General features: G+C 35.6%; 1 protein-coding gene across 5 annotated transcripts in view; it reads right to left on the bottom strand.

Moving 5' to 3' along the window:
* DPF3 (double PHD fingers 3) overlaps positions 1-14730 on the bottom strand; it is a 330115-nt gene that overhangs the window by 85237 nt on the left and 230148 nt on the right. The window lies entirely within an intron of this gene.

Raw genomic sequence — 14730 nt, 5'->3', positions numbered from 1 at the left:
GGGATAGTATGGCAAGATGAGGTTGCAAAGGCAAATGAGAGCCAGATCATGGAGGGCCTTAATACCAGGATAGAAAGCTGACATTTGTACTTTTAAACAATGGTAAAAGTTTTTGATCTGGGAAGCAAAATGGTCAGAGATTTGCACTGCAAAACTTTCTTAAACAACCATGTGAAGAATAAATTAAAGAATGGAGAGACTGGAAGCTAATATAATAAAAGAAATACAATGGAAGTAGGCAGAAAGAGATGAATGAAAAATGTTACAGAAGTAGAATCAACAGGAATTAAAAACTGATCAGATCTTCAGAGAGAGAAAAAAGACACAAGACAAACTGTTGCTTTTGTTTTTGATGTTCAGTCATTCAGTCATGCATGACTCTTTATAACCCATGGCCCATAGTAGACCAGGTCCTTTTATCTTCCACTGTCTCCCAAAGTCTGTTCAAATTCATGTTCATTATTTCCATGATATTATCTATCCATCTCATCTTCTACCATCCTCTTCTCCTTTTGCCCTCAATATTTCCAAACATCAGAGTCTTTTCCAATGAATCCTGTCTTCTCTTACATGAACAAAGTATTTAAGCTTCAGCTTCAGTATTTGTCCTTCAAATTAACAATCTCAATTAGTTTCTTTAGGTACTGATTGATTTGATCTCCTTGATATCCAAGAGACTCTAAAAAATCTTCTCCAGCACCACAGTTTGAAACCATCAAGTTACAAGTACTGACATCCTTGTATTACAACTCTCACAGCCATACATAGCTGCCATACATTTTTATTTTTTATATATTCTTCTCTTCTTAATCCCTCCTATCTCTCTTAAGTCCCTATCATTTTTGTCTTTGGCATGCCCATTTTTGCATGAAACTGTTCCCTTGATGCATCAATTCGTTATTTTGTTCTATTTCTTTGTACCCCTCATTTAAAATAAAAATTGTTTTATCTGTCCTTGCTATTCTCTAGAATTCTGCATTTAACTAGTTATATCTTACCTTTCATCCTTTACCTTTCAATTTCCTTCTTTCTTCATCTATTTGTAAAGCCTTATCAGATATCCATTTTGTTTTTTTGTTTTTTGTCTTTGGAATGTTTTTTTGTTGATGCATCCCACACAATATTGCAAACCTCTGTCCATAGTTCTTCAAGCATTGTATCTACCAGGTTTCTTCCCTTCAATATATTCATCACTTCTACTTCATAGTTATAAGGAATGTTCTTTAGGCCATATCTATACAATCTGATGATTTTCCTTATGTTATTTAATGGGTTTTCAGTCACATCTGACTCTTTATGACTTCTTTTGTGTTTTTCTTGGCAAAGATACTGGAGTAATTTGCATTTATTTCTTCAGCTTATTTTACAGATGAGAAAACTGAGGTAAACAGGCTTCATTGACTTTCCCAGGATCACACAGAATGTCTGAGGCTGAATTTGAATTCAGGAAGATGAGTCTTCCTGACTTCAGGTCTGGCACGCTTTCCAATGAACCACCTAGCTGCCCTCAATTTTCCCTATTTTCTTCTATTTAATTTTGAATCATGAGCTGAGCCACACACAACCGCCTCCAGGTCTTGTTTTAACTGACTGTATACAGTTTTTTTAACCTTTGGATGAAAATTAAATAACCAATTTGATTTCAGTATTTCAGCACCAATACTGGTGCTGTCCATGTGTAGAGTTCCTATCTTTGTTATGACTAGCGAGTTATCTTGACAAGACCCTATCAGTCTCTGTCCTGCTTCATTTTGTACTCCAAGGCCAAACTTGCATATTATTCCAATTATCTTTTGACTCCTTACTTTAGCATTCCGATCTTCTTGGATGAATGTGGCATCTTTTTGGTGCTATTTCTTGAAGATAACATAGGTGTTCACAGAACGAAGCAACTTCAGCATCAGTGGGGGCAGCATGGACTTCTATTACTGTGATGTTGATTGATTTATCTTGGATTCAAACAAATATTATTCTATCATTTTTAAGATTATACTTCAGTCCAGCTTTTCTCATCTTTTTTATTGACTGAGGGCAACTCCATTTCTTCATTCCTTGCCCATGTTAGCAATATTATGAACACCTAAATTAAATTTACCCATGCCCATTGACTTAAGTACATTGACCAAAATGTTGATATTTAACCTTTCCAACTCCTGTTTGACCTTAGCCAGGTTACTTTGGTCCATAGGTCTTACATTCCAGGTTCCTGTGCTATAATGACCCTTCCAGACTCACTTTCCTTTCATCATCAGACATATCTGTAGTTGAGCTCCCTTTCACCTTTGGTCTAGGCACTTCATTATTGCTGAAGCTAACTGTAGCTGTCCTCTGCTCTTACCCACTAGGATATTGTACAACCTTAGGGGCTCATATCCAGTGTCTTATCCTTTATCATTTTAATACTGTCCATGAGGTTTTCTTGGCAAAGTTAATGAAGTGGTTTGCCATTTCCTTTTCTGGTGGATCACCTTTGGTCAGAGCTCTACACTATGATCTATCTGTCTTGAATAACCCTGCTCATAGTTTCACTAAACTCCATAAGCCACTTCACCATGACATGGCAGTGATACAGGACCACATAATAATGTGGATGACTAAAAATGTAGTGATGCCATCACAAGAAATATTTTTAAATTAGCAGGGATGGGGGAAATGACTTTGAAAACTGCTTAATCAACCTCTTATTGAAGAGTTGGGGAGGGATAAAGAATTTCATTCAAAAAATGCTAGTTATGAGTTCAATGGGAGAAGGTTGGGTGGAAAAAGGAGAAGAAATTAGAGACAGAAAAAAAAGAAATTGTGTAAAAGGGGAAATAAAGTTGACTTGATTGCCCAGATACTGAGGTAAAAAGAGTGACAACTGGATTTGAAGAATCTCTCTAGGAGTTTGGCACAGTAGTACTCCCAGGCAATTTGGCTTCAAGAACTACTAGCAAGTATGATAAAAATGAGAATAACTCTTCTAGCAAGCATAGAATAGGTCAAATGTTGCAGTGATCTGCAAAATGCTTGCTATGTTGGTATTTCTGCCATAGCTATTATATATGCTCATTATGTATGCTAACTGGTTAGCTTCTTATATGAGAAGGGGGGGATGAAGGAACCTCCCCCTTCTCCAAGTTATCAAATAGCAAGATGAGTTCCTTTAAAAGTTGGAAAGACTTCAATGTACAGAGAGCAAAGAAAAGATTTGAAGAAACAGAACCAACAAGTAAAAAAATATGATACAAAGGAGAAAGAGCTGAGCACTGAAAACTAAATAATGTAGAGAAGATACTTCCTGAAGAAGAGATAACTGAATTCTCTAAGAAAGAAAATTATTTGTCCTCTAAGTAATGATGGTGTGGATCCACAAAAGGCATCAGATGAGAGGTCATCCTATAAAGATCAGAGGAAGAAGAAATTAGAATTGATTATTGACTCCCTAATGAAAGATATTAACTCATGACTACTGCCCACTTCCAGAACTTTACACAAGCACAAATAGTACAAACAGAGGAAATCCAGAAATTGGCTAAGCACTTCAGAATCTTAGGTGAGAAACTGAGCACCATTGGGACACAAGTAATGGAGCTCATTGGTACAATGGACAGAATACTAGACTTGAGTTAGAAAGACCCCAGTCCAAATATTCCTCACATCTAATTACTAGCAATTTGTCCCTGGGCTAGTCATTTAAACTCTTTCAGACTCAATTTCTTTACTTACAAATCTTTCAGGCTTGTTATGAAGAACAGAAGATATAATATTTGTAAAGTATTTTAGAAAATTTAAAGCACAATATAAATACTATACTGATGCTAATCAAAAACCTAGGACTTCAAATGAAAAAGAAAGGCTTGGGGAGTAGACTTTTTAAGAAAATGTTGTCTAGAAATAGGTTTAGATTTAATTAAAATGCTACAATCTGAGTATAAAGTATAATCAATAAATAAAATGTAAAGTCTTGTACTTAGATTCTTAAACATCACCTTCATAATTAAAAAAATGGGAGACATATGGCCAGAAAGCAATATTCCTGGAAAAAAACTATAGATTTTAATTGGTTGTCAGTTCAATATCAGTCAACAATATGATGATGTTAGCAAAAAGGCTAATGCAGTCCCACTCGCTCAAGACAAGAAAGCTTAAAGGGAAAATGATAGCTAACTTCAAATGTTTGAAGGGAAATCTTGTGAAAGAAGGACCAGGATTTTTCTATGTAGTCCCCCTAGAGTATAAAACCAATTTTGTTTTAGAGTTAGAAGATTTAAGCTTGATATATGGAAAAATATCTTAACAGAGCTAACCCAAAAGTTAACCCAAAATGGAATGGGCTGCCTCAAAAGGCACTAAGTTCTTCACATGAGGTCTTCAAGAAAAGACTTAATGATTACTTAGGCAAATTATTGAAGGAATTTTTCATCAGTTTGGGTTCTTTATATGGCCTCTGTGATTCCTTCCAACCATAGTAATCCAAGATTCTGAAATTCTTTGAGGAGGTTACTCCATCAGAAATATGTTTCTTTTCTACCAATGAATATTCTGTCCTATGGATAGGAACATTACCTATCCAAGGACACTTCAAAAAAAAATATTTAAAAGTTCCTTCTTGTGATAACAATCACACTTTACTATATCTAGAGGGATTTTTTTTTACCTACAATAAATATTTACAACTTTCATAAGAGCAGATTATAAGAGTAAAAACAGGAGAAGAGAATTTGCAATAAATAAGAAAGAAACTATGTAAGTGGTCTGGAAAGGTTCAAACATTGAAAGATGAAAGGTTGAATTTTGGGGAAAGAAATTGGGGGAAATTTAAAGGTCAATTTTCAGGACCAGGCAGTGATCCAGATTCTTGTTTGGGATTGAAAGAGCAGAAAAATCAAAGAAAATTAATGAAACTTTAAAAGAATTAAGGAGGATCAAGTTAGAAATCAATGAGTTAAACATGTAAAGGAATATTCAAGAAAAATAAGAAAAGAAAGTTAGCGAGACAAGGCAAAGTAAGGAAAAGTAAGTGGAACAACTGAAAGGTAAAGGAAACAGGGTATAGTGATAGGTGAAGTAAACTGATAAAATCCATACAAGGCTGGTGCAAGATTAAAACACAGATAATGTTTTGGTCTAAGCTTCCATCCAGTCATTCACTAGAAATTGAAATACAACGAAATATTTATGAATCAGCAATACAATTTTTAAAATTATTTTACCTGTATGGATAAGGATTGTCCCTGTAATTTCTCTGGTATACTCATTCCCAAGAATTATATCATTCCCATAATATATTCACTTTGATTAATGACTACAACTATGAGCCAGACAGGTGATCTTTCACTCATTTTTACCTCAGTAAAGGTTCCCCTTCCCTTAGTGGTTGCCCCCTCTAAAATTCTTGATGGAAACTGGGATGCTCCTATATGTCCATTAACAGTTGGTAAAAATGGAAGCTGGGCATTAATATACAGCAGCCCCTTAGACACATTTGTTCCTCCCTTTCCAATCCACCATGACTTGAACATATGATCTCAAGATATCTTAAGTCCTGCTGTTAGACTATTATAAGCCTCAAAGAAAACTTGACTCTTGTCCTTGGAGGACTTACACCAAAGTAAATTGATTGATTCTTTCATTGAAGGCCATGGGGTCATCATATGGCTTTTGATGTCACCTTAAAGTTTGAAAAAATCTTGATTTGTGAAAGCAAAGCTGATTTCCAATAATCTTGATGATGATCTAGAAGATTATGGAAGCCCCTTAAGAAGAGTAGCAAGGAAGAACTAAGGCCAGTGGACCAAGGGTCTCCCAAGTGTAAATAAAAAGACTTAAATAGCTTGAATGTCCTAGTGGAATGAAAGTTTTCCAGGATGTCTCATGTGTTGACAGAACATAAAGATTCTTAAAGTTCAGTTTACAAACTGGTTTATACAGGTCTGTATAGTGATGTGGTAGGGGAGACCCACAGTTAAAGCCTGATGTCCCTAGCATGGGACCCTGCCCAGAAGGCAGAATCTAATTGTCTTTGCCATATACTGGTCACAGGAGGCAGGGGAATGGATAGAGTTTTCCCTCATAATTTCCAAACTTGCCTCTTTTTTAGGAATTCAATTCCCTCCCCTTACTGATCCTTTTTGGGAAATAAGCAGCAAAGGGAATTTTTTGTCATAGGGCTAGATGTGCAGGACTTCTCATCTTAACCTCAAAAACAAAGAACAGTCATATCTAACTGGCTTTGCAAAAGTAAATCAATTGTAAGATTCCCAAATCTATGGAAGTTTGACTGAAAGAAAATCTTCATTTTCTGCATTAGAACAAGAAACTCATTAAACATTGCTGTAATTACTCAATAAATTGCTGTTTAAACTTCTGCAACTTCCCACTTTCCATACTGGTGAAAGTTGACCCCTCTCTGGGAAATCATGGGAGAGGGGCATCGGGTAAGGCATATTAATTGGATAAATCTTAGGCTATCTTACCACCAAATATGGTACCCAATTCTCATCCACTCCCTTCTCTTCCCTTGTAGTGCTAATGTTAGCAGAATGCATAGCTTCCACCAATAGGACTTCTGGGCCTGAGACTATACTTCCCATCTGCAGCCAACTGTAATTATTCTTTTCTTCTGATCAGTTCCTTAACTGCCTCTCTGCCTTTCAAGATACAATCCTTTAAAAAAAAATACAACAGTACTGACAAGATGGTAGACTAAATAATTTCCCCACTTCCCACTAAATCTCAATCCCCATTCCCCCAAAAGCTTTATATATCAAATACCTACCAATTCCATCTGAATTCACAGACAAAAAGAGGGAAATTCTGAACATAAAATCTTTATATTTTAAGATCAAAATCATTAAAAGCATTCAATCAGCACTCCTCCTCAATCTGATTTTTGCATAAGACACATACTGGCATCTCCTCCTCCTGCAGAGACTTTGCTGACAAGCATCATTCCTTGCCCGTGCCCCACCACAAACAAGGACAACAAGCATCAGACATTAATCTGGGGGAAACAAGGAGGGGCAGCTGCCTTCAATTTGAAGTGACCCTAGATTAAGGGATACCAAAGCTGCAGAAACTCTGGCTGTTAACACCTTCCTTCCCCTCTTCATACGCTAAAAAAAGCAACAGGGGCTAATTAAGCCCAACCAGAGAAGAAAAGAAGGACCAAGGAAGGAATTGAAGCAAGAAGCTTATGTAACTGTTTGTACCAAGCCTGAAGGAAAGACCCTAAAACCCAAATGAGGTCAGTCCTATCTCTCTCCTCATCCTCAGAGACTATTCAAAACAGGGGACTAGGATAATCCCATAAAATGTGTGGAAGTTGAGGTCACTTTATCATCTACTTGCATGGGTGTACCATGGGTGGGAGGAGACAAAAACTGATTTACAAGGCAATGAGAGGAAAGGAAGCTGAAACAACAAAGATTTCAAAATTTAAAAAAAAAACTCAATAAAAACCCAGAGCATAAGTATATAAATCAACAAAGATCCTAAACCTATAAGAAAGAACAAATGCTAAGTACTCAAAAAGATTACAAAACTCAATTAATAAATAAAGACAAAGTGAACCAATATGATAAAACACAGAATCCTGTGAATTGCCAAGAGAATATGGAATTTTTAAAATTCCAGAATGGTTCAAAAGAAAAAATAAAAGAGAAATAAAATCTATGAGCATTAATTATGAATGGATATATGTCAGAAATTATAGCTCTCAATATGAAGTAAAAAACATCATTGGATTAGAAAAAAATTGAGTTTATGCTGCAAAGTTTCTTCAAAGAAGCAAAAGAAAGGTTAACATATTTGAAATACAAAAATACTCAAGTGGCTAAAACAATCTAGAGGAAGAAAAGAAAAATGGAATAATGTCAAATACACACACACACACACACATACACGATCCATATATAAGCTAAATCCATTGACCTTGAAGATAAGATGTACAGAAACAGCTTAAGGATCATAGGTCTCCCAGGAGAACATGACAAATAAAAAACCAAAATGGCATTCACATCTGTCCCCAGTTGCAAAATGCACAAAACTAATTTATTTTCATTTTCTTCATACTGGTCATCTAGCTTTTCTAAAACCATTAGTAAAAATCAAGAGATACTGATTTATGAAATATTATTATTCTCCCTTTCAGCTTCCTTAAGCATTCATCTAGCTAATCCTACAGCATCACTAGGGGCCCCTTCCTTATCCTTTTGAGAGGATTCCATATATATAGCTCTACTAGGTCCTATACCTCTGTCTATCCAATAAGTCCAACTGCTTTTTCCCTAATTAAACCACAAAATTAACTACTAAGTAATTGTAAATAACTGGCAAATAACACCAAAGATTCTGAGTTAGATCTGATTCAAGTCAGTCCAGTGATTCAGGCTCAGAATTGGATTGCATTGACACATAAATGGCCCATAAAATACAATAATAATGATTTTGCTTCTAATAAAGGATGATAAGAATATGATTACTAAAAAACAAATGATAATATCCTTAGCCTCCACATTCACCAGAGCAGCAACACTGGGTCAGAAAGATGTTGCACAAGGTAGTGGGAACTCTGCCAATTTTCAGGAACAATAGCTCCCTATAGGCTGGGCATTTAGTCTTAAAGACCATTCAAATCCCCAAGGCAACTTCCTTTTCTTCTTAAAGGAAAACTACCCTGTGTTACAAAAAAAAATGTCATTTCTCCTTCAAAAGGAATGTGACTGTATTATTATGACTGAGATTATAGAAAGGAAATGAGTAGACTTGTCACGTTAATAAGAAATCATACAAATTGGCTATAAAAGTTTAAACTATGTACTTAGAATTAAGGTGTAAACACCCATAAGAAATTTTTTAAAGCTAAAAATCTCAGTCAGTATGAAAAAGTAAGGAAAAATATGCAGTGACTTGTATCAAGTACCCTATGTTTATCTTTCTGCCACAGGTGAATGACTTTTATCTGTGTTCCAAATGTAGGCTAGTCTCCCTCTGAAGAGGGTTAATTGACTTGGAAAACATCTATCCACACTTCAGTTTGTTAGGAACAACATAAAAACTCCTAAAAGAAATAAATGAGGCTTAAATGCAGAGGAAAGGGGCATCTGAGGTAGAAAGAATGAGCCTTGTCAGGATATTGAAAAGTAGCAGGGTTTTAATACAAAGGAGAGGGGAGGGAGAGAAGAGCTCTCAATTTGAACCTAAAAGATTTGAGACTCTTTCTGATACTTTCTGGATACTCTAAAGGAAAGAAGGTGCTTCACCTTCAAAGAATGACACAGCAAGGACACAGAAGCCATCAGGAAAGAGATCACTCAGTATAGATCAGGGGAAGGGTAAGTAGTGGAGGTTGGTGATTACCCACTCAGAAGTACTGAGAGTTATTTTTTTATCTGGTAACAACAGAGAGGTCTGCTACCTTCCTGTGGTATGTATCCAAGACAGAAATTCTCCCAAAATTTAACAAAAAGGATGCTCACTATGGGTACAAATGATGCTAACAGAAGGAAATAATACCAATAATAGTCAAGTCAGATCAAAAAATTGAAGATCATAGGGGCACACTTTGTGCTTCCCTCATTTTTGTCCATTGAAGTCAAAGAACAAAGAAGAGAAAAATGAATTTGATAAGCTGACTAAGAAAGTGTTGTCTGAGAATGGGATCTGGACTTTTGGACCACAGCTTAAAATGCAAGGATGACAGATTCCTGGCCAGAGATGAAGTATACCCAGTAAAGACTGGCAAGAATATATTTGTCAAGTGTCCCACAAATCTAATCAAAAGAACTTTAACTGAAGTGAATAAATTATAGGAAAGAGAGAAGAATGCCATGTATATCTATCAATCCAGATAGATACTATAGACAGTAACTACAATGAAGGAAAAAAAGAACAGCAGTATAAATTCTCAGAAATCCATAGGATAAAATAGCAAAACCCATGTTCTCCACATGCCAAAGTTGAGCAACAAGTAAAAGAACTGCTAATGGAAAATTTGATCTCATAGAGTTTGCTGAGACTTCATGGAATGAAACCTATGACTGGACTATATCCATGGATGAATATATCTGATTCAAAATCTAATAAGTTCACTTAAAAACATAGTGAGGAAGTGCTCTTTATCAAAACATACTAATATAATGAAATCCATCAACCCATGTAGAGAAGCATGATGGAGAATATTTGAGTCAAAGTCAATGCAGGGATCAACAGAAGTGATTTTATCATTGGAATATGTCACAGCTGGTCTGCAAAGAAAGTTTAAATAGATAAGGATTAGGGATAATACAAGCCTGACACAGAAGCATCACATGGTACTGGTGGGGGACTTCAATTATCTAGATACCTAATAAAGCTCTTGCTAAAATACAGCAGCTTATACATTTTTCACCTGTCTTAAAGATAATTTCATCATTCAGAAGGAGGAATAAACAAGAAGAAATTCTATTTTGAATCTAAGCATCATAACAAAAAAAGGAACTGATGGTTGAGGTGGAAATGATGTGTCCCTGGTGGATGCAACTATTCCCTCCCAGAGTTTATGAGAGAAAATGAGCAAATTTGGGCAAAATATGATGTGTAATCTAAATTTCTGGAAAAGAGATTCCAAAGGATGGAGAAGAAAGATGGATAAAATGCAAAAAAACTAAAATTTTACAAGTTAAAATTGCTATCCTAAGAGGGATAGAAACTCAATTTCAGACAGGAATTAAAAATAGGATTTTTCTGCAAAAAACAATAGGGATGCACAGGGAATTTACCAATCAATTTAAATTTTAAAAAATAAATGTGAAACTAGCTGTGAGTTCCTCTATTCAACTTACACTCTTCTTCATTTTCCCCCACCTCCACCCCAATCCCTAGTTGTTGCAGCACTACCTCCTTTCTTTCTTAAAGAAAAGCAAGAAAAATATTCTGCCTTTGAAATATTCCATAGAATATAAAACTGTTACCAATAGAATAATTTGGAAAAGATCAGAAACCATGCTTTCTAGAAGCAGGTAGGTGGATAACACTGGACCTGCTCTCAGGAATACCTGAGTTCAAACTTAGCCCCAAACAGCTAGCTGTGTGTCCCTGTGCAAATCACTTATCCCTGTTTGCCTCAATTCCTTCAACTCTACAATGGGGATAAAAACAGCACCTAACTCACAGATTCATAATGAAGATCGAATGAGATACTATTTGCAAAGTGAATTCCTAGAATATTAATGAACACCAGTGCTTTGTTGCCTGTTGGTAATTCCACTTACCCAAGCTTTACTTAAGCATGGAAAAAGATATCAAATCCTTAGCCTGCCCCAACTTGCCTGAATTAGAGATCCTATCCTGGTCTCTCTGCATACTTTTTAGCAAACAAGAATCAAGTAAGCATATGTATGATGCATCTGAGCCCTCCGTGGAATTGCCTCCTACCAAAAGATTAGCATGGCTTTATTTGTTATATATGGTACTTGACTCCAGGATTAAAAATTGGAATCATGAAGGTGAAGAACATTCTAAGTATGTTGAAAGCAAACATCCCAAAGTCCAACAAAGTGTCTCATTTTTTCTCATGAACTCTGAGAGGGAGTAGTTCCTCCCCTCAAACCCCCACCAGAGACCCATCATTTCTACTTCAGCCACCAGTTCCTTTTTGTTAGTGATGCTTAGATCAAAAACAGAATTTCTTCTTGCTTCCTCTTCCTTCTGAATGATGAAATTAACTTTGACAGGTCAAAAAATTATATAAGCTAATGATTATATACATATGAAATTATTCTAAATGTTATTTTATTATTATATTAATTATATTATATATAGTATTATTAAGTTAATATATATACATACATGTGTATATCAAGTTATTTTAAATATTAGTTTATTATTATATTATATTATAGGAAGAAGATTGCCCTGCTTTACAAAAGGAAGCCTCTGGATGGCAGTGCTGGAGTTGAAAACAGGAAGACCTGAATTCAAATCCTATCTCAGACACTTACTTCGTTGTGTGACCTTAGGTAAAGCACTTAACCTCTGTTTGCCTCAGTTTCTTCATCTATAAAATGAGACTAATAAAATAGCACCTAACTGGGCTGTTGTGAGCCTCAGATTAGATAACATAAATAAAGCACTGTTATCAATCTCTTCGAACTCCTGAAGATGCTACAAAATGTGCAGAAGACAGAAGCAAAGCTGTGTGATGGAGAATGAATTTTAAGATTGTAGCATCATATAGAAATAGTAGGAGAAGTGCCAGAATGATACACAGCTGGAGGAGGCAGATTGGGGCCACCAAAAAGGGGTTATTGTTTTTTGCTTTATTGGGAGAAAAAGGAAAATTTTTAAAGAGATAGGAGTTTTGCTAGGAATTTGGTGGGTGGAATAATGATAACTAACAACAAAGAGCTGCTCAAATCTTATTTTGCTTCTATTTTCCCTGTCAAGGATAATGACCTTAGTCCAGAAATGAGAGAACAAAAATGACTCACAGGGAGTTGAAAAACAAGATAAGTAAGGCTATCATAAAAGAAGACCAAGTTGCCTATAATGAATTCAAGTCATTTGTCTTAAAAGAACTGTACTCTCAAGTCACCAAAAACAAACTAGCAAAAACCTGACAAATGTGATTTTCTAAGCCCTAGTAAACAGGAGAATAACCATAAGGTAAAAGGGTAAATGTCCCAATTTTTTTCCAAAAAAAAAGGAAAAGTCCGTCTGCAAACCATAGTCCAGTGTTGACTTCATTCCCCAGGAAAATTCTAGGACAGAACATAAAGAGATGAGGGGTAGGCATCTAGAAAGGGAAGCGGCAATTACAAAGAATCAACCTACCATCTTCAAAGACAGATCATGTCAGACTAAACTAGATAGAAAACTATTATGGATACAGTTTGCCTAGATTTTAGCAAAGCTTTTAGTAAAGTATCTCTTACTATTCTTGTTAAAAAGAAGGGGGAATTATTGATTAGATACAATTAAATGGAGTCAGAACTAGCTGGCTAGAAAGGCTCCAAATGGGAAATGGCTAAGTAGTAGTAGGATAGGAGATCACCAGTGGAAAATCCCAGAAAATCTGTGTTTGACCCCAAGCTTTTATCAATGTCTTGGATAGAGGTATAGATGACCTGTTCTTCAAATTTTCAGATGATACAAAACAGAGATAGAGAGTTAACATTGTCAAGATCCAGTATTCCAAAAAGAAACTTGACAAACTAGATCATTGTCATGGATCTTAATTAAATGGAATTCAATAGAAATAAATGATGTTTTACAAGTGAGAATAAAAATCAGTTTTATAAGTACAAGTTACAGGCAACAATTGTTCTGGAAAAAATCTGGAGGGGGGGGGGAGAGGAGGAGGGGAGGAGGTTTTAAAAGACTGAAAGCCCAATATGTCAGCACTGTAATGTGGCAGTCAAGAAAACTAAAAGGACCTTGGGCTGCATAAAGACAGACATAACTTCTAGGAAAAGAAACCTCTGATCATTATACACGGCAACAACAAAACTATATGATGATCAATTCTGATGGATGGGTTCTCTTCAACAGTGAATTGATTCACACCAGTTCCAATTGTTCAGAGTTGAAGAGAGCCATCCACATCCAGAGAGAGGACCGTGGGAACTGAGTGTGGACCACAACATAGCATTTTCACCATTTCTGTTATTGTTTGCTTACATTTTTGTTTTCCTTCTCAGTTTTTTTTCTTTCTAGATCCGATTTTTCTTGTGCAGCAAGATAACTTATGGATATGTATACATATATTGGGTTTAACATATATTCATCTAGGGGAGAGAGTGGAGTAAGGAGGGGAAATTTTGGAACAGAAGGTTTTGCAAGGGTCAGTGTTGAAAAATTACTCATGCATATGTTTTGTAAATAAAAAGCTATAATAAAAAAAGAAAAGAAACCTCTGTATTTTGCCCTCCCTCTATGGTTATTTATGTAAAGTGTTATACAAATGTGAACTCATTATTATAGTAGACTGTGCATATATTTGTGGAGAATGATGTTTTAGAAGTTAGACCAATTTTAATGCATTTAAAGCAGAACCAGCCTCCAGTTTAATACAAGGAAATGAAAAATCTCATTTTTTACTTAAACATCAAATCTGGGGAATGTGATGCCTCCCCAAGAATAGAAGGAAACTTAATCAGTTGAAAAAAGCACTAGATTTGGCATCAATCTATCTTCAAATCCTGATTCTCCTGCCTTCAACCTGAACAAAAGTTATTTAACTTCTCTTGCTCCTCTATAAAATGAATAGTTTGGACTAAATAATCAATAAGAATTCTATCTTGATTAATCAATCATCATGTGGTGAGTGTCAGCTATATACCAAGCACTCTGCTAAGCATTGACAATACAGGGGAAAAAAAGAAAAAACAATTTCTGTCTTCAGGTAGTTCACATTCTAATGGAGGAGACAATAGTTAAACATTCATTAAGTGACTGTGTACCAGGCACTGTGCTAAATAAAAAAGGGAGCTTACACTCTATTTAACATGCAAACAAATACATACAAACAAGTACTATATAGGATAAATAGAAAATAAGTACTAGAATTAGGAGGGATTGGGGAAGACTTCCTATAAAAGATGAGATTTGAGTTAAAATTTAAAGAAAGCCAAAGAGGTCAACAGAATATTCCAGACAGGAAGGATAGTCAAAAAGGGCATCAAGAGGTATAGTATCTGCTTCATCTCTAAATCTATGATCCCTGTGAGTTCAACCTGTCAGAATATGATCACATGATCAGACATCTCA

The sequence above is a fragment of the Sarcophilus harrisii genome, chromosome 2 (genome assembly GCF_902635505.1).
Source record: "Sarcophilus harrisii chromosome 2, mSarHar1.11, whole genome shotgun sequence".
Taxonomy (NCBI): domain Eukaryota; kingdom Metazoa; phylum Chordata; class Mammalia; order Dasyuromorphia; family Dasyuridae; genus Sarcophilus; species Sarcophilus harrisii.
Note: the sequence above shows the minus strand (reverse complement) of the source record. Positions and strands in the feature narration are given on the sequence as shown.